At 44.1% G+C, this 25,382-nt stretch overlaps 1 long non-coding RNA gene across 1 annotated transcript; it reads left to right on the top strand.

Moving 5' to 3' along the window:
• Positions 1-20,125: 20,125 nt before the first annotated feature.
• On the top strand, positions 20,126-23,305 carry LOC127465210 (uncharacterized). The gene is made up of 3 exons (XR_007901935.1): positions 20,126-20,420; positions 22,014-22,144; positions 22,926-23,305. It is a non-coding gene; the product is annotated as an uncharacterized LOC127465210 (long non-coding RNA).
• Positions 23,306-25,382: the final 2,077 nt, after the last annotated feature.

Here is a 25,382-nt window from a genome sequence, read left to right as displayed (position 1 = left end):
TGTTTTTGGGAGATTTTGGTGAGTTTCTGTCCATGTTTTTGGGAGATTTGGGTGAGTTTCTGTCCATGTTTTTGGGAGATTTTGGTGAGTTTCTGACCATTTTTGGGGGGAGACTTGGGTGAGTTTCTGGCTATATTTTGGGGAGATTTGGGTAAGTTTCTCACCATTTTTTTGGGGAGATTTGGGTGAGTTTTGGGTCATTATTATGGAGCGATTTGGGTGAGTTTCTGGCCATGTTTTTGGGGAGATTTGGGTGAGTTTCTGGCCATTTTTAGGGGGAGATTTGGGTGAGTTTCTGGCCATGTTTTTGGGGGGATTTGGGTGAGTTTCTGACCATTTTTGGGGGGAGATTTGGGTGAGTTTCTGACCATGTTTTTGGGGAGATTTGGGTGAGTTTCTGGCCATTTTTTGGGGAGATTTGGGTGAGTTTCTGGCCATTTTTTGGGGAGATTTGGGTGAGTTTCTGACCATTTTTTTGGGGAGATTTGGGTGAGTTTCTGACCATTTTTGGGGGGAGATTTGGGTGAGTTTCTGGCCATTTTTGGGGGGAGATTTGGGTGAGTTTCTGGCCATTTTTGGGGGGAGATTTGGGTGAGTTTCTGACCATTTTTGGGGGGAGATTTGGGTGAGTTTCTGGCCATTTTTGGGGGGAGATTTGGGTGAGTTTCTGACCATTTTTGGGGGGAGATTTTGGAGAGTTTCTGGCCATTTTTGGGGGGAGATTTTGGAGAGTTTCTGGCCATTTTTGGGGGGAGATTTGGGTGAGTTTCTGGCCATGTTTTTGGGAGATTTGGGTGAGTTTCTGGCCATTTTTTTGGGGAGATTTGGGTGAGATTCTGACCATTTTTTTGGGGAGATTTCGGTGAGTTTCTGGCCATGTTTTTGGAGAGGTTTTGGTGAGTTTCTGGCCATTTTTTTGGGGAGATTTGGGTGAGTTTCTGACCTTTTTTTGGGGAGATTTTGGTGAGTTTTGGGTCATTTTTTGGGGAGATTTGAGTGAGTTTCTGGCCATGTTTTTGGGGAGATTTGGGTGAGTTTCTGGCCATGTTTTTGGGGAGATTTGGGTGAGTTTCTGGCCATTTTTGGGGGGAGATTTGGGTGAGTTTCTGTCCATGTTTTTGGGAGATTTTGGTGAGTTTCTGTCCATGTTTTTGGGAGATTTTGGTGAGTTTCTGGCCATGTTTTTGGGGAGATTTGGGTGAGTTTCTGGCCATGTTTTTGGGGGGATTTGGGTGAGTTTCTGACCATTTTTGGGGGGAGATTTGGGTGAGTTTCTGACCATGTTTTTGGGGAGATTTGGGTGAGTTTCTGGCCATTTTTTGGGGAGATTTGGGTAAGTTTCTCACCATTTTTTGGGGGAGATTTGGGTGAGTTTTGGGTCATTATTTTGGAGCGATTTGGGTGAGTTTCTGGCCATGTTTTTGGGGAGATTTGGGTGAGTTTCTGGCTATTTTTTTGGGGAGATTTTGGTGAGTTTCTGTCAATGTTTTTGGGGAGATTTGGGTGAGTTTCTGGCCATGTTTTTGGGGAGATTTGGGTGAGTTTCTGGCCATTTTTAGGGGGAGATTTGGGTGAGTTTCTGGCCATTTTTAGGGGGAGATTTGGGTGAGTTTCTGGCCATGTTTTTGGGGGGATTTGGGTGAGTTTCTGGCCATTTTTGGGGGGAGATTTGGGTGAGTTTCTGGCTATATTTTTGGGGAGATTTGGGTGAGTTTCTGACCATTTTTGGGGGGAGATTTGGGTGAGTTTCTGACCATGTTTTTGGGGAGATTTGGGTGAGTTTCTGGCCATTTTTTGGGGAGATTTGGGTGAGTTTCTGGCCATGTTTTTGGGGAGATTTGGGTGAGTTTCTGACCATGTTTTTGGGGAGATTTGGGTGAGTTTCTGGCCATTTTTTGGGGAGATTTGGGTGAGTTTCTGGCCATGTTTTTGGGGAGATTTGGGTGAGTTTCTGGCCATTTTTGGGGGGAGATTTGGGTGAGTTTCTGGCCATGTTTTTGGGGAGATTTGGGTGAGTTTCTGTCCATGTTTTTGGGGAGATTTTGGTGAGTTTCTGGCCATGTTTTTGGGGAGATTTGGGTGAGTTTCTGACCATTTTTGGGGAGATTTGGCTGAGTTTCTGACCATTTTTTTGGGGAGATTTGGGTGAGTTTCTGGCCATTTTTTGGGGAGATTTAGGTGAGTTTCTGGCCATGTTTTTGGGGAGATTTGGGTGAGTTTCTGTCCATGTTTTTGGGGAGATTTGGGTGAGTTTCTGGCCATGTTTTTGGGGAGATTTGGGTGAGTTTCTGGCCATGTTTTTGGGGAGATTTGGGTGAGTTTCTGACCATTTTTTTGGGGAGATTTCGGTGAGTTTCTGGCCATGTTTTTGGAGAGGTTTTGGTGAGTTTCTGTCCATGTTTTTGGGGAGATTTGGGTGAGTTTCTGGCCATTTTTTTGGGGAGGTTTCGGTGAGTTTCTGGCCATGTTTTTGGGGAGATTTGGGTGAGTTTCTGGCCATTTTTTTGGGGAGATTTGGGTGAGTTTCTGACCTTTTTATGGGGAGATTTTGGTGAGTTTTGGGTCATTTTTTGGGGAGATTTGAGTGAGTTTCTGGCCATGTTTTTGGGGAGATTTGGCTGAGTTTCTGGCCATTTTTTGGGGGAGATTTGGGTGAGTTTCTGGCCATGTTTTTGGGGAGATTTGGGTGAGTTTCTGGCTATTTTTGAGGGGAGATTTGGGTGAGTTTCTGGCCATGTTTTTGGGGAGATTTGGGTGAGTTTCTGGCCATGTTTTTGGGGAGATTTGGGTGAGTTTCTGGCTAATTTTTTTGGGAGATTTTGGTGACTTTCTGTCCATGTTTTTGGGGAGATTTTGGTGAGTTTCTGACCATGTTTTTGGGGAGATTTGGGTGAGTTTCTGGCTATTTTTTTGGGGAGATTTTGGTGACTTACTGTCCATGTTTTTGGGGAGATTTGGGTGAGTTTCTGTCCATGTTTTTGGGGAGATTTTGGTGAGTTTCTCACCATTTTTTTGAGATTTTGGTGAGCTTCTGGCCATGTTTTTGGGGAGATTTGGGTGAGTTTCTGACCATTTTTTTGGGAGATTTGGGTGAGTTTCTGACCATTTTTTAGGGAGATTTTGGTGAGTTTTGGGTCATTATTTTGGAGAGATTTGGGTGAGATTCTGGCCATGTTTTTGGGGAGATTTGGGCGAGTTTCTGGCCATGTTTTTGGGGAGATTTGGGGGAGTTTCTGACCATTTTTGGGGAGATTTGGCTGAGTTTCTGACCATTTTTTTGGGGAGATTTTGGTGAGTTTCTGTCCATGTTTTTGGGGAGATTTGGGTGAGTTTCTGACCATGTTATTGGGGAGATTTTGGTGAGTTTCTGGCTATTTTTTTGGGGAGATTTTGGTGAGTTTCTGGCCATGTTTTTGTGGAGATTTGGGTGAGTTTCTGGCCATTTTTTTGGGGAGATTTGGGTGAGTTTCTGGCCATGTTTTTGGGGAGATTTGGGTGAGTTTCTGGCCATTTTTGGGGGGATATTTGGGTGAGTTTCTGACCATGTTTTTGGGGAGATTTGGGTGAGTTTCTGGCCATTTATGGGGGGAGATTTGGGTGAGTTTCTGGCTATATTTTTGGGGAGATTTGGGTGAGTTTCTGACCATTTTTTTGGGGAGATTTGGGTGAGTTTCTGTCCATGTTTTTGGGGAGATTTGGGTGAGTTTCTGTCAATGTTTTTGGGGAGATTTGGGTGAGTTTCTGGCCATTTTTTTGGGAGATTTGGGTGAGTTTCTGACCATTTTTTTAGGGAGATTTTGGTGAGTTTTGGGTCATTATTTTGGAGAGATTTGGGTGAGTTTCTGGCCATGTTTTTGGGGAGATTTGGGTGAGTTTCTGACCATTTTTTGGGGGAGATTTTGGAGAGTTTCTGGCCATTTTTGGGGGGAGATTTGGGTGAGTTTCTGGCCATTTTTTTGGGGAGATTTGGGTGAGTTTCTGACCATTTTTGGGGGGAGATTTGGGTGAGTTTCTGGCTATATTTTAGGGGAGATTTGGGTGAGTTTCTGACCATTTTTGGGGGGAGATTTGGGAGAGTTTCTGACCATTATTGGGGGGAGATTTGGGTGAGTTTCTGGCTATTTTTTTGGGGAGATTTGGGTGAGTTTCTGGCCATTTTTTGGGGGAGATTTGGGTGAGTTTCTGGCCATTTTTGGGGAGATTTGGGTGAGTTTCTGGCTAATTTTTTTGGGAGATTTTGGTGACTTTCTGTCCATGTTTTTGGGGAGATTTTGGTGAGTTTCTAACCATGTTTTTGGGGAGATTTGGGTGAGTTTCTGTCCATGTTTTTGGGGAGATTTGGGTGAGTTTCTGGCTATTTTTTTGGGGAGATTTTGGTGAGTTTCTGGCCATGTTTTCGTGGAGATTTGGGTGAGTTTCTGGCCATTTTTTTGGGGAGATTTGGGTGAGTTTCTGGCCATGTTTTTGGGGAGATTTGGGTGAGTTTCTGGCCATTTTTGGGGGGAGATTTGGGTGAGTTTCTGACCATTTTTGGGGGGGAGATTTGGGTGAGTTTCTGACCATTTTTTTGGGGAGATTTTGTTGAGTTTCTGTCCATGTTTTTGGGCAGATTTGGGTGAGTTTCTGGCCATTTTTTTGGGGAGATTTGGGTGAGTTTCTGGCCATGTTTTTGTGGAGATTTGGGTGAGTTTCTGACCATGTTTTTGGGGAGATTTGGGTGAGATTCTGGCCATGTTTTTGGGGAGATTTGGGTGAGTTTCTGACCATGTTTTTGGGGAGATTTGGGTGAGTTTCTGACCATTTTTGGGGGGAGATTTGGGTGAGTTTCTGGCCATGTTTTTGGGGAGATTTGGGTGAGTTTCTGGTTATATTTTTGGGGCAATTTGGGTGAGTTTCTGACCATTTTTGGGGGGAGATTTGGTTGAGTTTCTGACCATGTTTTTGGGGAGATTTGGGTGAGTTTCTGACCATGTTTTTGGGGAGATTTGGGTGAGTTTCTGTCCATGTTTTTGGGGAGATTTGGGTGAGTTTCTGGCTATTTTTTTGGGGAGATTTGGGTGAGTTTTTGGCCATGTTTTTGGGGAGATTTGGGTGAGTTTCTGGCCATGTTTTTGGGGAGATTTGGGTGAGTTTCTGGCCATGTTTTTGGGGAGATTTGGGTGGGTTTCTGGCCATTTTTTTGGGGAGATTTGGGTGAGTTTCTGGCCATGTTTTTGGGGAGATTTTGGTGAGTTTCTGACCATGTTTTTGGGGAGATTTGGATGAGTTTCTGACCATTTTTTGAGGGAGATTTGGGTGAGTTTGTGACCAGGTTTTTGGAGAGATTTTGGTGAGTTTCTGGCCATTTTTTTGGGGAGATTTTGGAGAGTTTCTGGCCATTTTTGGGGGGAGATTTGGGTGAGTTTCTGGCCATTTTTTTGGGGAGATTTGGGTGAGTTTCTGACCATTTTTGGGGGGAGATTTGGATGAGTTTGTGAATATTTTTGGGGGGCGATTTGGGTTAGTTTCTGGCCATTTTTTTGGGGAGATTTTGGTGAGTTTCTGGCCATGTTTTTGGGGAGATTTGGGTGAGTTTCTGACCATTTTTTTGGGGAGATTTTGGTGAGTTTCTGACCATGTTTTTGGGGAGATTTGGGTGGGTTTCTGACCTATTTTTTGGGGAGATTTGGGTGAGTTTCTGGCCATTTTTGGGGGGAGATTTGGGTGAGTTTCTGACCATTTTTGGGGAAAGATTTGGGTGAGTTTCTGACCTTTTTTTTTGGGGAGATTTGGGTGAGTTTCTGGCCATTTTTTTGGGGAGGTTTGGGTGAGTTTCTGACCATTTTTGGGGGAGATTTGGATGAGTTTCAGGCCATTTTTTTGGGGACATTTGGGTGAGTTTCTGGCCATTTTTGGGGGGAGATTTGGGTGAGTTTCTGACCATTTTTTGGGGTAGATTTGGGTGAGTTTCTGGCCATTTTTTGGGGGAGATTTGGGTGAGTTTCTGGCCATTTTTTTGGGGAGATTTGGGTGAGTTTCTGGCTATATTTGGGGAGAGATTTGGGTGAGTTTCTGACCATTTTTGGGGGGAGATTTGGGTGAGTTTCTGACCATTTTTGGAAAGATTTGGGTGAGTTTCTGACCATTTTTTTGGGGAGATTTGGGTGAGTTTCTGGCCATTTTTTTGGGGAGATTTGGGTGAGTTTCTGGCCACGTTTTTGGGGAGCTTTTGGTGAGTTTCTGACCATGTTTTTGGGGAGATTTGGGTGAGTTTCTGGCCATTTTTGGGGGGAGATTTGGGTGAGTTTCTGACCATTTTTGGGGGGAGATTTGGGTGAGTTTCTGGCTATATTTTAGGGGAGATTTGGGTGAGTTTCTGACCATTTTTGGGGGAGATTTGGGAGAGTTTCTGACCATTATTGGGGGGAGATTTGGGAGAGTTTCTGGCCATTTTTTTGGGGAGATTTGGGTGAGTTTCTGGCCATTTTTTGGGGGAGATTTGGGTGAGTTTCTGGCCATTTTTTTGGGGAGATTTGGGAGAGTTTCTAGGCTTTTTTTGGGGAGATTTGGGTGTGCTTCTGGCCTTTTTTTGGGGAGATTTGGGTGAGTTTCTGACCATGTTTTTGGGGAGATTTGGGTGAGTTTCTGGCTATATTTTAGGGGAGATTTGGGTGAGTTTCTGACCATTTTTGGGGGGAGATTTGGGAGAGTTTCTGGCCATTTTTTTGGGGAGATTTGGGTGAGTTTCTGGCCACGTTTTTGGGGAGCTTTTGGTGAGTTTCTGACCATGTTTTTGGGGAGATTTGGGTGAGTTTCTGGCCATTTTTGGGAGATTTGGGTGAGTTTCTGACCATTTTTGGGGAAAGATTTGGGTGAGTTTCTGACCTTTTTTTTGGGGAGATTTGGGTGAGTTTCTGGCCATTTTTTTGGGGAGGTTTGGGTGAGTTTCTGACCATTTTTGGGGGAGATTTGGATGAGTTTCAGACCATTTTTTTGGGGAGATTTGGGTGAGTTTCTGGCCATTTTTTTGGGGAGATTTGGGTGAGTTTCTGGCCATTTTTGGGGGGAGATTTGGGTGAGTTTCTGGCCATTTTTTTGGGCAGATTTGGGTGAGTTTCTGGCCATGTTTTTGGGGAGATTTGGGTGAGTTTCTGACCATTTTTGGGGGGAAATTTGGGAGAGTTTCTGACCATTATTGGGGGGAGATTTGGGAGAGTTTCTTGCCATTTTTTTGGGGAGATTTGGGTGAGTTTCTGGCCATTTTTTGGGGGAGATTTGGGTGAGTTTCTGGCCATTTTTTGGGGGAGATTTGGGTGAGTTTCTGGCCATTTTTTTGGGGAGATTTGGGTGAGTTTCTGGCCATTTTTGGGGGGAGATTTGGGTGAGTTTCTGGCCATTTTTTTGGGCAGATTTGGGTGAGTTTCTGGCCATGTTTTTGGGGAGATTTGGGTGAGTTTCTGACCATTTTTGGGGGGAAATTTGGGAGAGTTTCTGACCATTATTGGGGGGAGATTTGGGAGAGTTTCTTGCCATTTTTTTGGGGAGATTTGGGTGAGTTTCTGGCCATTTTTTGGGGGAGATTTGGGTGAGTTTCTGGCCATTTTTTGGGGGAGATTTGGGTGAGTTTCTGGCCATTTTTTTAGGGAGATCTGGGTGAGTTTCTGGCCATGTTTTTGGGGAGATTTGGGTGAGTTTCTGACCATGTTTTTGGGGAGATTTGGGTGAGTTTCTGGCCATGTTTTTGGGGAGATTTGGGTGAGTTTCTGGCTATATTTTTGGGGAGATTTGGGTGAGTTTCTGACCATTTTTTTGGGGAGATTTGGGTGAGTTTCTGGCCATGTTTTTGGGGAGATTTGGGTGAGTTTCTGGCCATGTTTTTGGGGAGATTTGGGTGAGTTTCTGGCCATGTTTTTGGGGAGTTTTGGGTGAGTTTCTGGCCATTTTTTTGGGGAGATTTGGGTGAGTTTCTGGCCATGTTTTTGGGGAGATTTTGGTGAGTTTCTGACCATGTTTTTGGGGAGATTTGGATGAGTTTCTGACCATTTTTTGAGGGAGATTTGGGTGAGTTTGTGACCAGGTTTTTGGAGAGATTTTGGTGAGTTTCTGGCCATTTTTTTGGGGAGATTTTGGAGAGTTTCTGGCCATTTTTGGGGGGAGATTTGGGTGAGTTTCTGGCCATTTTTTTGGGGAGATTTGGGTGAGTTTCTGGCTATATTTGGGGAGAGATTTGGGTGAGTTTCTGACCATTTTTGGGGGGAGATTTGGGTGAGTTTCTGACCATTTTTGGAAAGATTTGGGTGAGTTTCTGACCATTTTTTTGGGGAGATTTGGGTGAGTTTCTGACCATTTTTTTGGGGAGATTTGGGTGAGTTTCTGGCCACGTTTTTGGGGAGCTTTTGGTGAGTTTCTGACCATGTTTTTGGGGAGATTTGGGTGAGTTTCTGGCCATTTTTGGGGGGAGATTTGGGTGAGTTTCTGGCTGTTTTTTTGAGGAGATTTGGGTGAGTTTCTGACCATTTTTGGGGGGAGATTTGGGTGAGTTTCTGACCATTTTTGGGGGGAGATTTGGGTGAGTTTCTGGCTATATTTTAGGGGAGATTTGGGTGAGTTTCTGACCATTTTTGGGGGGAGATTTGGGAGAGTTTCTGACCATTATTGGGGGGAGATTTGGGAGAGTTTCTGGCCATTTTTTTGGGGAGATTTGGGTGAGTTTCTGGCCATTTTTTGGGGGAGATTTGGGTGAGTTTCTGGCCATTTTTTTGGGGAGATTTGGGAGAGTTTCTGGCCTTTTTTTGGGGAGATTTGGGTGTGTTTCTGGCCTTTTTTTGGGGAGATTTGGGTGAGTTTCTGACCATGTTTTTGGGGAGATTTGGGTGAGTTTCTGGCTATATTTTAGGGGAGATTTGGGTGAGTTTCTGACCATTTTTGGGGGGAGATTTGGGAGAGTTTCTGACCATTATTGGGGGGAGATTTGGGAGAGTTTCTTGCCATTTTTTTGGGGAGATTTGGTTGAGTTTCTGGAGATTTTTTGGGGAGATTTGGGTGAGTTTCTGGCCATTTTTTTGGGGAGATTTGGGTGAGTTTCTGGCCATGTTTTTGGGGAGATTTGGGTGTGTTTCTGGCCTTTTTTTGGGGAGATTTGGGTGAGTTTCTGACCTATTTTTTGGGGAGATTTGGGTGAGTTTCTGGCCATTTTTGGGGGGAGATTTGGGTGAGTTTCTGACCATTTTTGGGGAAAGATTTGGGTGAGTTTCTGACCTTTTTTTTGGGGAGATTTGGGTGAGTTTCTGGCCATTTTTTTGGGGAGGTTTGGGTGAGTTTCTGACCATTTTTGGGGGAGATTTGGATGAGTTTCAGACCATTTTTTTGGGGAGATTTGGGTGAGTTTCTGGCCATTTTTTTGGGGAGATTTGGGTGAGTTTCTGGCCATTTTTGGGGGGAGATTTGGGTGAGTTTCTGGCCATTTTTTTGGGCAGATTTGGGTGAGTTTCTGGCCATGTTTTTGGGGAGATTTGGGTGAGTTTCTGGCCATGTTTTTGGGGAGATTTGGGTGAGTTTCTGGCTATATTTTAGGGGAGATTTGGGTGAGTTTCTGACCATTTTTGGGGGGGAAATTTGGGAGAGTTTCTGACCATTATTGGGGGGAGATTTGGGAGAGTTTCTTGCCATTTTTTTGGGGAGATTTGGGTGAGTTTCTGGCCATTTTTTGGGGGAGATTTGGGTGAGTTTCTGGCCATTTTTTGGGGGAGATTTGGGTGAGTTTCTGACCATGTTTTTGGGGAGATTTGGGTGAGTTTCTGGCCATGTTTTTGGGGAGATTTGGGTGAGTTTCTGGTTATATTTTTGGGGCAATTTGGGTGAGTTTCTGACCATTTTTGGGGGGAGATTTGGTTGAGTTTCTGACCATGTTTTTGGGGAGATTTGGGTGAGTTTCTGACCAGGTTTTTGGGGAGATTTGGGTGAGTTTCTGGCCGTGTTTTTGGGGAGATTTGGGTGAGTTTCTGGCTATTTTTTTGGGGAGATTTGGGTGAGTTTCTGGCCATGTTTTTGGGGAGATTTGGGTGAGTTTCTGGCCATGTTTTTGGGGAGATTTGGGTGAGTTTCTGGCCATGTTTTTGGGGAGTTTTGGGTGAGTTTCTGGCCATTTTTTTGGGGAGATTTGGGTGAGTTTCTGGCCATGTTTTTGGGGAGATTTTGGTGAGTTTCTGACCATGTTTTTGGGGAGATTTTGGTGAGTCTCTGTCCATGTTTTTGGGGAGATTTGGATGAGTTTCTGACCATTTTTTGAGGGAGATTTGGGTGAGTTTGTGACCAGGTTTTTGGAGAGATTTTGGTGAGTTTCTGGCCATTTTTTTGGGGAGATTTTGGAGAGTTTCTGGCCATTTTTGGGGGGAGATTTGGGTGAGTTTCTGGCCATGTTTTTGGGGAGATTTGGGTGAGTTTCTGGCCATGTTTTTGGGGAGATTTGGGTGAGTTTCTGGCCATGTTTTTGGGGAGATTTGGATGAGTTTCTAGCTCTTTTTTTTGGGAGATTTGGGTGAGTTTCTGGCCATGATTTCGGGGAGATTTGGGTGAGTTTCTGGCCATGATTGTGGAGAGATTTGGGTGAGTTTCTGGCCATTTTTGGGGGGAGATTTGGGTGAGATTCTGGCCATGTTTTTGGGGAGATTTGGGTGAGTTTCTGGCCATGTTTTTGGGGAGATTTGGGTGAGTTTCTGACCATTTTTGGGGAGATTTGGGTGAGTTTCAGGCCATTTTTTTGGGGAGATTTGGGTGAGTTTCTGGCCATGTTTTTGGGGAGCTTTGGGTGAGTTTCTGGCCATGTTTTTGGGGAAATTTGGGTTAGTTTCTGGCAATTTTTTGGGGGCGATTTGGGTGAGTTTCTGGCCATGTTTTTAGGGAGATTTGGATGAGTTTCTGACCATTTTTTTGGGGAGATTTGGGTGAGTTTCTGGCTATTTATTTGAGAAGATTTGCATGAGTTTCTGGCTATTTTTTTGGGGAGATTTGGGTGAGTTTCTGTCCATGTTTTTGGGGAGATTTGGATGAGATTCTGACCATTTTTTTGGGGAGATTTGGGTGAGTTTCTGGCTATATTTTTGGGGGAGATTTGGGTGAGTTTCTGGCCATTTTTGGGGGGAGATTTGGGTGAGTTTCTGGCTATTTTATTTGGGAGATTTGGGTGAGTTTCTGTCCATGTTTTTGGGGAGATTTGGGTGAGTTTCTGACCTTTTTTTTTATGGAGCTTTGGGTGAGTTTCTCACCATTTTTTTCAGGAGATTTTGGTGAGTTTCTGACCATGTTTTTGGGGAGATTTGGGTGAGTTTCTGTCCATGTTTTTGGGGAGATTTGGGTTAGTTTCTGGCTATTTATTTGAGAAGATTTGGATGAGTTTCTGGCTATTTTTTTGGGGAGATTTGGGTGAGTTTCTGACCATGTTTTTGGGGAGATTTTGGTGAGTTTCAGACCATGTTTTTGGGGAGATTTGGGTGACTTTCTGGCCACTTTTGGGGGGAGATTTGGGTGAGTTTCTGGCCATGTTTTCGGGGAGATTTGGGTGAGTTTCTGGCCATGTTTTTGGGGAGATTTGGGTGAGTTTCTGGCCATTTTTTTCGGGAGATTTGGGTGAGTTTCTGGCCATGTTTTTGGGGAGATTTGGGTGAGTTTCTGGCCATTTTTTGGGGAGATTTGGGTGAGTTTCTGGCCATGTTTTTGGGGAGATTTGGGTGAGTTTCTGGCCATGTTTTTGGGGAGATTTGGGTGAGTTTCCTGGCCATGTTTTTGGGGAGATTTGGATGAGTTTCTGACCATTTTTTTGGGGAGATTTGGGTGAGTTTCTGGCTATATTTTTGGGGGAGATTTGGGTGAGTTTCTGGCCATTTTTGGGGGGAGATTTGGGTGAGTTTCTGACTATTTTTTTGGAGATTTGGGTGAGTTTCTGACTATTTTATTGGGGAGATTTGGGTGAGTTTCTGTCCATGTTTTTGGGGAGATTTTGGTGAGTTTCAGACCATGTTTTTGGGGAGATTTGGGTGACTTTCTGACCATTTTTGGGGGGAGATTTGGGTGAGTTTCTGTCCATTTTTGGGGGGAGATTTGGGTGAGTTTCTGGCCATGTTTTTGGGGAGATTTGGGTGAGTTTCTGGCCATGTTTTTGGGGAGATTTGGGTGAGTTTCTGACCATTTTTGGGGAGATTTGGGTGAGTTTCTGGCCATTTTTTTGGGGAGATTTGGGTGAGTTTCTGACCATGTTTTTGGGGAGATTTGGGTGAGTTTCTGGCTATTTTTTTGGGGAGATTTGGGTGAATTTCTGGCCATGGTTTTAGGGAGATTTGGATGAGTTTCTGACCATTTTTTTGGGAGATTTGGGTGAGTTTCTGGCTATTTTTTTGGGGAGATTTGGGTGAGTTTCTGGCCATGTTTTTGGGGAGATTTGGGTGAGTTTCTGTCCATGTTTTTGGGGAGATTTGGGTGAGTTTCTGGCTATTTTTTTGGGGAGATTTGGATGAGTTTCTGACCATTTTTTTGGGGAGATTTGGGTGAGTTTCTGGTCATTTTTTGGGGAGATTTTGGTGAGTTTCTGTCCAGGTTTTTGGGGAGATTTTGGTGAGTTTCTGACTATGTTTTTGGGGAGATTTGGGTGAGTTTCTGGCCATATTTGGGGGGAGATTTGGGTGAGTTTCTGTCCATGTTTTTGGGGAGATTTGGGTGAGTTTCTGACCTTTTTTTGGGGGAGATTTGGGTGAGTTTCTAGCTATATTTTTGGGGGAGATTTGGGTGAGTTTCTGACCATTTTTGGGGGAAGATTTGGGTGAGTTTCTGACCATTTTTTTGGAGATTTTGGTGAGTTTCTGGCTATTTTTTTGGGAGATTTGGGTGAGTTTCTGACCATTTTTTTGGGGAGATTTGGGTGAGTTTCTGACCATTTTTGGGGGGAGATTTGGGTGAGTTTCTGGCTATATTTTTGGGGGAGATTTGGGTGAGTTTCTGACCTTTTTTTGGGGGAGATTTGGGTGAGTTTCTGGCTATATTTTTGGGGGAGATTTGGGTGAGTTTCTGACCATTTTTTTGGAGATTTGGGTGAGTTTCTGGCTATTTTTTTGGGGAGATTTGGATGAGTTTCTGGCTTGTTTTTTTGGGAGATTTGGGTGAGTTTCTGGCCATGTTTTTGGGGAGCTTTGGGTGAGTTTCTCACCAATTTTTTCAGGAGATTTGGGTGAGTTTCTGATCATGTTATTGGGGAGATTTGGGTGAGTTTCTGGCCATGTTTTTGGGTAGATTTGGGTGAGTTTCTGGCTATTTTTTTGGGGAGATTTGGATGAGTTTCTGGCCATTTTTTTGGAGATTTGGGTGAGTTTCTGTCCATGTTTTTGGGGAGATTTGAGTGAGTTTCTGACCTTTTTTTGGGGGAGATTTGGGTGAGTTTCTCACCATTTTTGGGGGGAGATTTGGGTGAGTTTCTGACCATTTTTTTGGAGATTTGGGTGAGTTTCTGGATATTTTTTTGGGGAGATTTGGGTGAGTTTCTGACCATTTTTTTGGGGAGCTTTGGCTGAGTTTCTCACCATTTTTTTCAGGAGATTTGTGTGAGTTTCTGACCATTTTTTTGGGGAGATTTGGGTGAGTTACTGGCTATTTTTTTGGGGAGATTTGGGTGTGTTTCTGACCATTTTTTAGAGGAGCTTTGGGTGAGTTTCTCACCATTTTTTTCAGGAGATTTTGGTGAGTTTCTGACCATGTTTTTGGGGAGATTTGGGTGAGTTTCTGGCCATGTTTTTGGGGAGATTTGGGTGAGTTTCTGGCCATGTTTTTGGGGAGATTTGGGTGAGTTTCTGACCATTTATTTGGGGAGATTTGGGTGAGTTTCTGACCATGTTTTTGGGGAGATTTGGATGAGTTTCTGACCATTTTTTTGGGGAGATTTGGGTGAGTTTCTGACCATTTTTTTCAGGAGATTTTGGTGAGTTTCTGACCATGTTTTTGGGGAGATTTGGGTGAGTTTCTGGCTATTTTTTTGGGGAGATTTGGGTGAGTTTCTGGCTATATTTATGGGGTCATTTGGGTGAGTTTCTGACCATTTTTGGGGGGAGCTTTGGGTGAATTTCTGACCATTTTTTTGGGGAGATTTAGGTGAGTTTCTGACCATTTTTGGGGGGAGATTTGGGTGAGTTTCTGGCTATTTTTTTGGGGAGATTTGGGTGAGTTTCTGGCCATGTTTTTGGGGAGATTTGGGTGAGTTTCTGACTATGTTTTTGGGGAGATTTGGGTGAGTTTCTGGCCATGTTTTTGGGGAGATTTGGGTGAGTTTCTGACCATTTTTTGGGAGGAGATTTGGGTGAGTTTCTGGCCATTTTTGGGGGGAGATTTGGGTGAGTTTCTGGCCATTTTTTGGGGAGATTTGGGTGAGTTTCAGGCCATGTTTTGGGGAGATTTGGGTGAGTTTCTGGCCATGTTTTTGGGGAGATTTGGGTGAGTTTCTGGCCATATTTGGGGGGAGATTTGGGTGAGTTTCTGTCCATGTTTTTGGGGAGATTTGGGTGAGTTTCTGTCCATGTTTTTGGGGAGATTTGGGTGAGTTTCTGTCCATGTTTTTGGGGGAGATTTGGGTGAGTTTCTGGCCATTTTTGGGGGGAGATTTGGGTGAGTTTCTGGCCATGTTTTTGGGGAGATATGGATGAGTTTCTGACCATTTTTTTGGGGAGATTTGGGTGAGTTTCTGGCTATTTTTTGGGGAGATTTTGGTGAATTTCTGGCTATTTTTTGGGGGAGATTTGGGTGAGTTTCTGACCTTTTTTGGGGGGAGATTTGGGTGAGTTTCTGGCTATATTTTTGGGGGAGATTTGGGTGAGTTTCTGACCATTTTTGGGGAGAGATTTGGGTGAGTTTCTGACCATGTTTTTGGGGAGATTTGGGTGAGTTTCTGACCATTTTTGGGGGGAGATTTGGGTGAGTTTCTGACCATTTTTTTGGGGAGGTTTTGGTGAGTTTCTGTCCATGTTTTTGGGGAGATTTTGGTGAGTTTCTGTCCATGTTTTTGGGGAGATTTGGGTGAGTTTCTGGCCATTTTTGGGGGGAGATTTGGCTGAGTTTCTGGCCATTTTTGGGGAGAGATTTGGGTGAGTTTCTGGCCATTTTTGGGGAGAGATTTGGGTGAGTTTCTGGGTATTTTTTTGGGGAGATTTTGGTGAGTTTCTGTCCATGTTTTTGGGGTGATTTGGGTGAGTTTCTGACCATGTTTTTGGGGAGATTTGGGTGAGTTTCTGACCATTTTTGGGGGGAGATTTGGGTGAGTTTCTGACCATTTTTGGGGGGAGATTTGGGTGAGTTTCTGACCTTTTTTTTGGGGAGATTTGGGTGAGTTTCTGGCCATGTTTTTGGGGAGATTTGGGTGAGTTTCTGGCCATTTATTTGGGGAGATTTTGGTGAGTTTCTGCCTATTTTTTTGGGCAGATTTGGGTGAGTTTTGGGTCATTTTTTGGAGTGATTTGGGTGAGTTTCTGACCATGTTTTTGGGGAGATTTGGGTGAGTTTCTGGCCATTTTTGGGGGGAGATTTGGGTGAGTTTCTGGCCATGTTTTTGGGGAGATTTGGGTGAGTTTCTGACCATTTTTGGGGGAGATTTGGGTGAGTTTCTGGCCATGTTTTTGGGGAGATTTGGGTGAGTTTCTGGCCATTTTTTGGGGGAGATTTGGGTGAGTTTCTGACCAATTTTGGGGGGAGATTTGGGTGAGTTTCTGGCCATGTTTTTGGGGAGATTTGGGTGAGTTTCTGGCTATTTTTTTGGGGAGATTTTGGTGAGTTTCTGGCCATGTTTTTGGGGAGATTTGGGTGAGTTTCTGACCATTTTTTTGGGGAGATTTGGGTGAGTTTCTGACAATTTTTTTGGGGAGATTTGGGTGAGTTTCTGTCTATTTTTTTGGGAAGATTTTGGTGAATTTCTGTCCATGTTTTTGGGGAGATTTGGGAGATTTTCTTGCCATTTTTGGGGGGTGATTTGGGTGAGTTTCTGGCCAATGTTTTTGGGGAGATTTTGGTGAGTTTCTGGCTATTTTTTTGGGGAGATTTGGGTGAGTTTCTGAATATTTTTGGGGAGATTTGGGTGAGTTTCTGGCCTTGTTTTTGGGGAGATTTGGGTGAGTTTCTGGCCATGTTTTTGAGGAGATTTGGGTGAGTTTCTCACCATTTTTGGGGGGAGATTTGGGTGAGTTCCTGACCATGTTTTGGGGAGATTTGGGTGAGTTTCTGGCCATTTTTGGGGGGAGATTTGGGTGAGTTTCTGACCATTTTTGGGGAAAGATTTGGGTGAGTTTCTGGCCATTTTTGGGGGGGAGATTTTGGTGAGTTTCTGACCAGGTTTTTGGGGAGATTTGGGTGAGTTTCTGACCATTTTTGGGGGGAGATTTGGATGAGTTTCTGACCATTTTTGGGGGGAGATTTGGGTGAGTTTCTGACCAGGTTTTTGGGGAGATTTGGGTGAGTTTCTGGCAATTTTTTTGGGGAGGTTTGGGTGAGTTTCTGGCCATTTTTGGGGGAGATTTGGATGAGTTTCTGGCCATTTTTTTGGGGACATTTGGGTGAGTTTCTGGCCATTTTTGGGGGGAGATTTGTGTGAGTTTCTGGCCATTTTTTGGGGTAGATTTGGGTGAGTTTCTGGCCATTTTTTGGGGTAGATTTGGGTGAGTTTCTGGCCATTTTTTTGGGGAGATTTGGGTGAGTTTCTGACCATTTTTGGAAAGATTTGGGTGAGTTTCTGACCATTTTTTTGGGGAGATTTGGGTGAGTTTCTGGCCATGTTTTTGGGGAGATTTGGGTGAGTTTCTGGCCATGTTTTTGGGGAGATTTGGGTGAGTTTCTGGCCATTTTTTTGGGAGATTTGTGTGAGTTTCTGGCCATTTTTTTTGGGAGATTTGGGTGAGTTTCTGGCCATTTTTGGGGGGAGATTTGGGTGAGTTTCTGGCTGTTTTTTTGAGGAGATTTGGGTGAGTTTCTGACCATTTTTGGGGGGAGATTTGGGTGAGTTTCTGACCATTTTTGGGGGGAGATTTGGGTGAGTTTCTGGCTATATTTTTGGGGAGATTTGGGTGAGTTTCTGACCATTTTTGGGGGGAGATTTGGGTGAGTTTCTGACCATTATTGGGGGGAGATTTGGGAGAGTTTCTGGCCATTTTTTGGGGGAGATTTGGGTGAGTTTCTGGCCATTTTTTGGGGGAGATTTGGGTGAGTTTCCTGCCATTTTTTGGGGGAGATTTGGGTGAGTTTCTGGCCATTTTTTTGGGGAGATTTGGGTGAGTTTCTGGCCACGTTTTTGGGGACATTTTGGTGAGTTTCTGACCATGTTTTTGGGGAGATTTGGGAGAGTTTCTGGCTATATTTTTGGGGAGATTTGGGTGTTTCTGGCCATTTTTTTGGGGAGATTTGGGTGAGTTTCTTGCTATATTTTTGGGGAGATTTGGGTGAGTTTCTGACCATTTTTTTGGGGAGATTTGGGTGAGTTTCTGGCTATATTTTTGGGGAGATTTGAGTGAGTTTCTGACCATTTTTAGGGGGAGATTTGGGTGATTTTCTGGCCATTTTTGGGGGGAGATCTGGGTGAGTTTTTGGCCATTTTTGGGGGGAGATTTGGGTGAGTTTCTTGCCATTTTTAGGGGGAGATTTGGGCGAGTTTCTGATCATTTTTGGGAAGAGATTTGGGTGAGTTTCTGGCCATTTTTTTGGGGAGATTTGGGTGAGTTTCTTACCATGTTTTTGGGGAGATTTGGGTGAGTTTCTGGCCATTTTTTTTGGGAGATTTTGGTGAGTTTCTGGCCATTTTTTTGGGCAGATTTGGGTGAGTTTCTGGCTATTTTTAGGGGGAGATTTGGGTGAGTTTCTGGCCATGTTTTTGGGGAGATTTGGGTGAGTTTCTGTCCATGTTTTTGGGGAGATTTGGGTGAGTTTCTGGCTATTTTTTTGGGTAGATTTGGGTGAGTTTCTGACCATTTTTGGGGGGAGATTTGGGTGAGTTTCTTGCCATTTTTGGGGGGAGATTTGGGTGAGTTTCTGGCCATTTTTTTGGGAGAATTGGGAGAGATTCTGCCTGGTTTTTTGGGGAGATTTGGGTGAGTTTCTGACCATGTTTTTGGGGAGATTTGGGTGAGATTCTGACCCTGTTTTTGGGGAGATTTGGGAGAGTTTCTGGCCATTTTTTTGGGGCGATTTGGGTGAGTTTCTGGCCATTTTTTGGGGGGAGATTTGGGTGAGTTTCTGACCATTTTTGGGGGGAGATTTGCGTGAGTTTCTGGCCATTTTTTTGGGGAGATTTTGGTGAGTTTCTGGCCATTTTTTGGGGGGAGATTTGGGTGAGTTTCTGACCATTTTTGGGGGGAGATTTGGGTGAGTTTCTGGCTATTTTTTTGGGGAGATTTGGGTGAGTTTCTGGCCATTTTTTGGGCAGATTTGGGTGAGTTTCTGGCCATTTTTTTTGGGAGATTTGGGTGAGTTTCTGGCCATTTTTGGGGGGAGATTTGGGTGAGTTTCTGGCTGTTTTTTTGAGGAGATTTGGGTGAGTTTCTGACCATTTTTTTGGGGAGATTTTGTTGAGTTTCTGACCATGTTTTTGGGGAGATTTTGGAGAGTTTCTGTCCATGTTTTTGGGGTGATTTGGGAGAGTTTCTGGCCGTTTTTGGGGGGAGATTTGGGTGAGTTTCTGACCATTTTTTTGGGGAGATTTGGGTGAGTTTCTGACCATTTTTGGGGGGAGATTTGGGTGAGTTTCTGTCCATGTTTTTGGGGAGATTTGGGTGAGTTTCTGGCCATTTTTGGGGGGAGATTTGGGTGAGTTTCTGGCCATGTTTTTGGTGAGATTTTGGTGAGTTTCTGTCCATGTTTTTGGAGAGATTTGGGTGAGTTTCTGGCCATGTTTTTGGGGAGATTTGGGTGAGTTTCTGGCCGTCTTTTTGGGGAGATTTGGGTGAGTTTCTGTCCATTTTTTGGGGAGATTTGGGTGAGTTTCTGGCCATGTTTTTGGGGTGATTTGGGAGAGTTTCTGGCCATTTTTGGGGGGAGATTTGGGTGAGTTATTGGCCATTTTTTTGGGGAGATTTGGGTGAGTTTCCTGCTATATTTTTGGGGAGATTTGGGTGAGTTTCTGACCATTTTTGTGGGGAGATTTGGGTGAGTTTCTGGCCATTTCTGGGTGAGATCTGGCTGAGTTTCTGACCATTTTTTTGGGGAGATTTTGGTGAGTTTCTGACCATGTTTTTGGGGAGATTTTGGTGAGTTTCTGTCCATGTTTTTGGGGAGATTTGGGTGAGTTTCTGACCATTTTTTTGGGGAGATTTGGGTGAGTTTCTGACCATGTTTTTGGGGAGATTTTAGGGAGTTTCTGGCCATCTTTTTAGGGAGATTTTGGTGAGTTTCTGTCCATGTTTTTGGGAGATTTGGGTGAGTTTCTGACCATGTTTTTGGGGAGATTTGGGTGAGTTTCTGACCATTTTTGGGGGGAGCTTTGGGTGAGTTTCTGGCTATATTTTTGGGGAGATTTGGGTAAGATTCTGACCATTTTTTTGAGGAGATTTGGTTGAGTTTCTGACCATTTTTTTGGGGAGATTTGGGTGAGTTTCTGGCCATGTTTTTGGGGAGATTTGGGTGAGTTTCTGGCCATGTTTTTGGGGAGATTTTGGTGAGTTTCTGGCCATGTTTTTGGGGAGATTTTGGTGAGTTTCTGGCCATGTTTTTGGGGAGATTTGGGTGAGTTTCTGACCATGTTTTTGGGGAGATTTTAGGGAGTTTCTGGCCATCTTTTTAGGGAGATTTTGGGGAGTTTCTGGCCATTTTTTTCGGGAGATTTGGGTGAGTTTCTGGCCATTTTTGGGGGGAGATTTTGGAGAGTTTCTCGCCATTTTTTTGGAGAGATTTGGGTGAGATTCTGGCCATTTTTTGGGGGAGATTTGGGTGAGTTTCTGACCATGTTTTTAGGGAGATTTTGGGTGAGTTTCTGTCCATGTTTTTGGGAGATTTGGGTGAGTTTCTGACCATGTTTTTGGGGAGATTTGGGTGAGTTTCTGGCCATGTTTTTGGGGAGATTTGGGTGAGTTTCTGGCTATATTTTTGGGGAGATTTGGGTAAGTTTCTCACCCTTCTTTTGAGGAGATTTGGGTGAGTTTCTGACCATGTTTTTGGGGAGATTTGGGTGAGTTTCTGTCCATGTTTTTGGGGAGATTTGGGTGAGTTTCTGGCCACTTTTGGGGGGAGATTTTGGAGAGTTTCTGGCCATTTTTTGGGGGAGATTTGGGTGAGTTTCTGGCTATATTTTTGGGGAGATTTGGGTGAGTTTCTGGCCATTTTTTTGGGGAGATTTGGGTGAGTTTCTGGCCATTTTTTTGGGGAGATTTGGGTGAGTTTCTGGCCATGTTTTTGGGGAGATTTGGGTGAGTTTCTGGCCATTTTTTGGGGAGATTTGGGTGAGTTTCTGGCCATTTTTGGGGGGGACGTTTTGGAGAGTTTCTGGCCATGTTTTTGGGGAGATTTGGGTGAGTTTCTGGCCATTTTTGGGGGGAGATTTGGGTGAGTTTCTGACCATGTTTTTCGGGAGGTTTTGGTGAGTTTCCGTCCATGTTTTTGGGGAGATTTTTGTGAGTTTCTGACCATTTTTTTGGCGAGATTTTGGTGAGTTTCTGACTATTTTTGGGGGGAGATTTGGGTGAGTTTCTGGCCATATTTGGGGGGAGATTTGGGTGATTTTCTGACCATGTTTTTGGGGAGATTTGGGTGAGTTTCTGGCCATTTTTGGGGGGAGATTTTGGAGAGTTTCTGGCCATTTTTTTGGGGAGATTTGGGTGAGATTCTGGCCATTTTTTGGGGAGATTTGGGTGAGTTTCTGGCTATATTTTTGGGGAGATTTGGGTGAGTTTCTGGCCATTTTTGGGGGGAGATTTGGGTGAGTTTCTGGCCGTCTTTTTGGGGAGATTTGGGTGAGTTTCTGACCATGTTTTTGGGGAGATTTGGGTGAGTTCTGGCCATTTTTTGGGGAGATTTAGGTGAGTTTCTGGCCATTTTTTTGGGGAGATTTGGGTGAGTTTCTGACCATGTTTTTGGGGAGGTTTGGGTGAGATTCTGGCCATTTTTTTGGGGAGATTTGGGTGAGTTTCTGTCCATGTTTTTGGGGAGATTTTGGTGAGTTTCTGGCCATGTTTTTGGGGAGATTTGGGTGAGTTTCTGTCCATGTTTTTGGGGAGATTTGGGTGAGTTTCTGGCTATTTTTGGGGGGAGATTTGGGTGAGTTTCTGGCCATTTTTTTGGGGAGATTTGGGTGAGTTTCTGTCCATGTTTTTGGGGAGATTTTGGTGAGTTTCTGGCCATGTTTTTGGGGAGATTTGGGTGAGTTTCTGGCCATTTTTTGGGGAGATTTGGGTGAGTTACTGGCTATATTTTTGGGGAGATTTGGGTGAGTTTCTGACCATTTTTGGGGGAGATCTGGCTGAGTTTCTGACCATTTTTTTGGGGAGATTTTGGTGAGTTTCTGACCATGTTTTTGGGGAGATTTTGGTGAGTTTCTGTCCATGTTTTTGGGGAGATTTTGGTGAGTTTCTGACCATTTTTTTGGGGAGATTTGGGTGAGTTTCTGACCATGTTTTTGGGGAGATTTTAGGGAGTTTCTGGCCATCTTTTTAGGGAGATTTTGGGGAGTTTCTGGCCATTTTTTTCGGGAGATTTGGGTGAGTTTCTGGCCATTTTTGGGGGGAGATTTTGGAGAGTTTCTCGCCATTTTTTTGGAGAGATTTGGGTGAGATTCTGGCCATTTTTTGGGGGAGATTTGGGTGAGTTTCTGACCATGTTTTTAGGGAGATTTTGGGTGAGTTTCTGTCCATGTTTTTGGGAGATTTGGGTGAGTTTCTGACCATGTTTTTGGGGAGATTTGGGTGAGTTTCTGGCCATGTTTTTGGGGAAACTTGGGTGAGTTTCTGGCCATTTTTTTGGGGAGATTTGGGTGAGTTTCTGGCCATGTTTTTGGGGAGATTTGGGTGAGTTTCTGGCCATTTTTTGGGGAGATTTAGGTGAGTTTCTGGCCATTTTCGGGGGGGACATTTTGGAGAGTTTCTGGCCATGTTTTTGGGGAGATTTGGGTGAGTTTCTGGCCATTTTTGGGGGGAGATTTGGGTGAGTTTCTGGCCATGTTTTTCGGGAGGTTTTGGTGAGTTTCCGTCCATGTTTTTGGGGAGATTTGGGTGAGTTTCTGGCCATTTTTTTGGGGAGATTTGGTTGAGTTTCTGTCCATTTTTTGGGGAGATTTGGGTGAGTTTCTGGCTATATTTTTGGGGAGATTTAAGTGAGTTTCTGTCCATTTTTTTGGGGAGATTTTGGAGAGTTTCTGTCCATGTTTTTGGGGTGATTTGGGAGAGTTTCTGGCCGTTTTTGGGGGGAGATTTGGGTGAGTTTCTGACCATTTTTTTGGGGAGATTTGGGTGAGTTTCTGACCATTTTTGGGGGGAGATTTGGGTGAGTTTCTGGCCATGTTTTTGGGGAGATTTGGGTGAGTTTCTGGCCATTTTTGGGGGGAGATTTGGGTGAGTTTCTGGCTATATTTTTGGGGAGATTTGGGTGAGTTTCTGACCATTTTTGGGGGGAGATTTGGGTGAGTTTCTGGCCATGTTTTTGGGGAGATTTGGGTGAGTTTCTGTCCATGTTTTTGGGGAGATTTGGGTGAGTTTCTGGCCACTTTTGGGGGGAGATTTTGGAGAGTTTCTGGCCATTTTTTTGGGGAGATTTGGGTGAGATTCTGGCCATTTTTTGGGGGAGATTTGGGTGAGTTTCTGGCCATTTTTGGGGGGACATTTTGGAGAGTTTCTGACCATTTTTGGGGGGAGATTTGGGTGAGTTTCTGGCTATGTTTTTGGGGAGATTTGGGTGAGTTTCTGGCCATTTTTGGGGGGAGATTTTGTTGAGTTTCTGTCCATGTTTTTGGGGAGGTTTTGGTGAGTTTCTGTCCATGTTTTTGGGGAGATTTTGGTGAGTTTCTGACCATGTTTTTGGGGAGATTTGGGTGAGTTTCTGGCCATTTTTTTGGGGAGATTTGGGTGAGTTTCTGTCCATTTTTTGGGGAGATTTGGGTGAGTTTCTGGCTATATTTTTGGGGAGATTTAAGTGAGTTTCTGTCCATTTTTTTGGGGAGATTTGGGTGAGTTTCTGTCCATGTTTTTGGGGTGATTTGGGAGAGTTTCTGGCCGTTTTTGGGGGGAGATTTGGGTGAGTTTCTGTCCATGTTTTTGGGGAGATTTGGGTGAGTTTCCTGCTATATTTTTGGGGAGATTTGGGTGAGTTTCTGTCCATGTTTTTGGGGAGATTTGGGTGAGTTTCTGACGATTTTTTTGGGGGAGGTTTTGGTGAGTTTCTGTCCATGTTTTTGAGGAGATTTGGGTGAGTTTCTGGCCATGTTTTTGGGGAGATTTGGGTGAGTTTCTGGCTATATTTTTGGGGAGATTTGGGTGAGTTTCTGACAATTTTTGGGGGGAGATCTGTCTGAGTTTCTGACCATTTTTTTGGGGAGATTTTTGTGAGTTTCTGACCATTTTTTTGGGGAGATTTTGGAGAGTTTCTGACCATATTTTTTGGGAGATTTGGGTGAGTTTCTGTCCATGTTTTTGGGGAGATTTGGGTGAGTTTCTGTCCATATTTTTGGGGAGATTTGGGTGAGTTTCTGGCCCTGTTTTTGGGGAGATTTTGGTGAGTTTCTTGCCTTTTTGGGGGGAGATTTGGGTGAGTTTCTGGCCATGTTTTTGGGCAGATTTGGGTGAGTTTCTGTCCATTTTTGGGGGGAGATTTGGGTGAGTTTCTGTCCAAGTTTTTGGGGAGATTTTGGTGAGTTTCTGTCCATGTTTTTGGGGAGATTTGGGTGAGTTTCTGGCCATGTTTTTGGGGAGATTTGGGTGAGTTTCTGGCCATTTTTTTGGGGAGATTTGGGTGAGTTTCTGGCTATATTTTTGGGGAGATTTGGGTGAGTTTCTGACCATTTTTGGGGGGAGATTTGGGTGAGTTTCTGACCATTTTTTTGGGGAGATTTTGGTGAGTTTCTGTCCATGTTTTTAGGGAGATTTCGGTGAGTTTCTGGCCATTTTTTTGGGGAGATTTGGGTGAGTTTCTGACCATGTTTTTGGGGAGATTTTGGTGAGTTTCTGACCATGTTTTTGGGGAGATTTTGGTGAGTTTCTGACCATTTTTTTGGCGAGATTTTGGTGAGTTTCTGACTATTTTTGGGGGGAGATTTTGGTGAGTTTCTGGCCATTTTTGGGGGGAGATTTGGGTGAGTTTCTGGCCATGTTTTTGGGGAGATTTGGGTGAGTTTCCTCTTATATTTTTGGGGAGATTTGGGTGAGTTTCTGACCATTTTAGTGGGGAGATTTGGGTGTTTCTGTCCATGTTTTTGGGGAGATTTGGGTGAGTTTCTGGCCATTTTTTTGGGGAGATTTGGGTGAGTTTCTGTCCATGTTTTTGGGGAGATTTGGGTGAGTTTCTGACCATTTTTTTGGGGAGATTTGGGTGAGTTTCTGACCATTTTTTGGGGAGATTTGGGTGAGTTTCTGACCATTTTTTGGGGGAGATTTGGGTGAGTTTCTGTCCATGTTTTTGGGGAGATTTGGGTGAGTTTCTGACCATTTTTTTGGGGAGATTTGGGTGAGTTTCTGACCATTTTTTGGGGAGATTTGGGTGAGTTTCTGACCATTTTTTGGGGGAGATTTGGGTGAGTTTCTGGCCATTTTTTTGGGGAGATTTGGGTGAGTTTCTGGCCATTTTTGGGGGGAGATTTTGTTGAGTTTCTGTCCATGTTTTTGGGGAGATTTGGGTGAGTTTCTGGCCATTTTTTTGGGGAGATTTCAGTGAGTTTCTGGCCATGTTTTTGGGGAGATTTGGTTGAGTTTCTGGCCATTTTTTGGGGAGATTTGGGTGAGTTTCTGGCCATTTTTGGGGGGACATTTTCGAGAGTTTCTGGCCATTTTTGGGGGGAGATTTGGGTGAGTTTCTGTCCATTTTTTGGGGAGATTTGGGTGAGTTTCTGGCTATATTTTTGGGGAGATTTAAGTGAGTTTCTGTCCATTTTTTTGGGGAGATTTGGGTGAGTTTCTGTCCATGTTTTTGGGGTGATTTGGGAGAGTTTCTGGCCGTTTTTGGGGGGAGATTTGGGTGAGTTTCTGTCCATGTTTTTGGGGAGATTTGGGTGAGTTTCCTGCTATATTTTTGGGGAGATTTGGGTGAGTTTCTGTCCATGTTTTTGGGGAGATTTGGGTGAGTTTCTGACCATTTTTTGGGGGGAGGTTTTGGTGAGTTTCTGTCCATGTTTTTGAGGAGATTTGGGTGAGTTTCTGGCCATGTTTTTGGGGAGATTTGGGTGAGTTTCTGACCATTTTTGGGGGGAGATTTGGGTGAGTTTC

Source organism: Manacus candei, unplaced genomic scaffold (genome assembly GCF_025592945.1).
Source record: "Manacus candei isolate 608988 ecotype Guabito, Panama unplaced genomic scaffold, ASM2559294v1 h1tg000338l, whole genome shotgun sequence".
Classification (NCBI taxonomy): domain Eukaryota; kingdom Metazoa; phylum Chordata; class Aves; order Passeriformes; family Pipridae; genus Manacus; species Manacus candei.
The sequence above is the reverse complement of the archived record's forward strand: the minus strand, read 5'-3'. Positions and strand labels throughout refer to the sequence as shown.